Source organism: Sebastes umbrosus, chromosome 1 (assembly GCF_015220745.1).
Source record: "Sebastes umbrosus isolate fSebUmb1 chromosome 1, fSebUmb1.pri, whole genome shotgun sequence".
Taxonomy (NCBI): domain Eukaryota; kingdom Metazoa; phylum Chordata; class Actinopteri; order Perciformes; family Sebastidae; genus Sebastes; species Sebastes umbrosus.
The window spans coordinates 23,279,097-23,282,181 of record NC_051269.1 but is presented as its reverse complement, the minus strand read 5'-3'; positions in this window follow the sequence as shown (position 1 = coordinate 23,282,181).

Below are 3,085 nucleotides of genomic sequence, written 5' to 3'. Positions count from 1 at the left end.
TTACAGTAATAGTTCATTAAAGATTCTTCTGAAAGCATAATTTTTCATAAGTCTGTTTTTATTTCATAATTTTTTTCATAATGGCTCATTTACCGCCCCCTCCATCCTCAGCCAATAATAATAATAATAATAATAAAGGGAAAAAATGCCATCATGAAACAAAACAAAGCTTTTTAAAAGTACTTTTTCAATTAAAGAATTCTGTAATAATATAAAAATGAGCTCCAATAAAACTTGGAATGATGAAATAAAATTTCATAACAATGAGTTTAGTTTGAATATTCTATAAAATGATTTACCTTTCCATTGCTTCATGACTGATTCAACTCCAAAGGATGGAGCTGAACAGAGAGTTTCTTTGTCTTCATGTTGGAGGATTTGTCCTGATAAAGTTACAGGTACATTTATACCACAACCACCCTTCACCAACCACAGGTGATCTCCATTTAACTAATGATTTGATTTCTAAAACCACTCGGCTGCACCAGTCATGATTCAGGATTTATGTTTCACAGAAGTGGAGGAAGTACTCTGATCTTTTACTTAAGTAAAGATAGTAATACCACAGTGTAGAAATACTCTAAGTCTTGTGTACAAAATTTACTTAAATAAAAGTACAAAAGTATTAACATCAGATATACTTAGAGTACCAAGTACTACACCCATTTTAATGCGATATCACTGCCTGTGGATGGCGCTCTGCTCTTACATTCACAGCTGCCTGTTCATCTCACAGCAAATATAAGCACTGCTTTCAGAGGTGGTAAACCTGTTCACTCACTATTTTATGTATAGTATGCTGCTACAATTATACCAGTAGATATTAAAAGTTAATATTATAATATATTTAAAAAGTTTTATAAAAAAAAGTTTATGAAAAAGTTAATTTAACTATATATTAATATGCCGATAACCATCAGTAGAGTTGCTTTCTGAGTTAATCTGATTTAAATAATTTACCTTTAATTTCTAAACTCAAATGTCAAATTAATTGATTGTTTCAATCCAAATATATACCTATGATATCATTACTACTTATCATGCAAATGTTAGTGTTCAAATGACAAAATGCTCTTTTTTCTTTTAACAGTCAGAAAAACAAAAAAACAGTTGTTAGTTTTAGTCTTTATTTTTAAGTTTTGTTTTTAGGTGTCCATATTTAATATTTAACTCTTTACCAGTTATTCAGAATAATATATATTATATTCTTGGATTATAGTTGTTGATGCATTAATGTGTTCATCACTTTAATGGTGCAGCTGGTAAAGGTAGACCTCATTTTAATTACTTTATATACTGCTGGGTAGCTTGTGAATTTCCACCAGGGGTCAATAAATTTGTATCTTAATCTTTAATATTACATCATAATTTATTTGTTAATTATATTTTGTATTGCGGGGTGCACGGTGGTTAGCACTGTCGCCTCACAGCGAGAGAGTCACAGGTTCGACTCTGGCTTGTGGTCACTATTGTGAGTTTTGGGATTAAATGGTATAAATCAGCCTGATGGTCTGTAGGCTGCATCCTAGTACCAGCAATCAACACAACAGCAATTGTATACTCATAGTAGTACTTGCAGTAGTGATGACAGAAATATGAACTCAAGTAGCAGAATTTGTGGTAACAGTAGCAGTGTTAATATATTAACTGTAATAGCAATAATAGGAGCCGTAACACAATTATTTGTAGTAGTAGTAGTACTATCACTCAGGGCCAGCTCTAGCCCTTTTGGTGCCCCTTGGTGAAATTTCGGATTTGGATACAATTTACACTTCAATTAACAAATAAGGGCAGCCGGGCAGAAGAAGTAAGATAAAGAGTGTCAGAGGTTTAAAAGTGTATTTCTTTCTTTATTTCTTTATTTGTTCATTTGTTACCTCAATGCAGAAAATGAGGAAGGGCGACCACCGGCATTTATTTTTTAAATAAAAATTATTATTAATATTATTTTATTATTATTTTATTCATTTATTGATCTACTTATTTATCTTTTAGAGGGTGACCAGCGCCCCCCAGAAGTTGGCGCCCTAGGCGACCGCCTATATGGCCTATGCCATAAGCCGGCCCTGATCATACTATAGCAGTAGGAGTAGTAGAGGTGGTATGCTTTCCATTTACAACTGTACGTAGATGTAAACATAAAAGTTTAGCAACAGTTAAAGTAACTGCATCATTTATTAAATTAATAGTTTACTTAAGGTAGTAATTACCTCTTAATTAACAGTTCAACAATTAACCTTGTCTTACTTTTAACCCCTGGAGAGTCATTAAATATCTGTGTGTGGAACAACAGCTCTGCAGTCTTGCCCTCAGACCCTGAATGTGAACATATGCAGCCAGATGTAAACCGCAGCCGGTCCTGCGTAACTCGACCCCGAAGTTTGCCAGAACAGATCCATCATCATTTACGCCCTGCTGAGCGCTGTTTGTCTCAGCAGCTCCCCGCCTGCTAAAGGTCAGAGCATAAGAGACTGTTTAGTGGCTCTGAGCTGCGTATGAAAGGCCGGCCTTGACGGCCTCGGCGGCAGCGGAGCGAGAGGCTGAGAGGAAATGAGCGTGAAATGAATGTCACATTGAAATCAAAGGCAGGGAAGATAAATGGTTGGATATGGTTGGAAATCACCTGGACCGGGGGCAAGAGAGACACAGAGAGGGCGATGGATGGATGGATGGATGGATGGATGGAGGGAGGAGTAATTATTAGTGATTGAGCAGCTTCCCCCTCGTGTGTTTCATTAGGAGTGGGCTGTCCACACACAATCTCTTCTCTGTTAGGCCGTGCCAGAGCCCGGCAACTCCGGTTTATTTGACCATCTGAAATCTTAACAGTTAATACCTGTATATTTCCAGCATAATATTGTCTCTGGCAGAGATTGCCAGAAAACGTATCCCCGTGAAAATAAACGGCTGCATTCGCATGCCAGGTAACACAAGGGCCATGTGCTGCAAAATTGAGGGGGCAGATAGAGAGGAGGTGGAGAGGGAGGGAGGGAGGGGAGGCCAGACAGGTGAGGTGAAGAAGAAGAAGGAGTAAGGATGAAAAAGACAGCAAGTGAGTATTTAAAAACACATAAATACCTTTAAT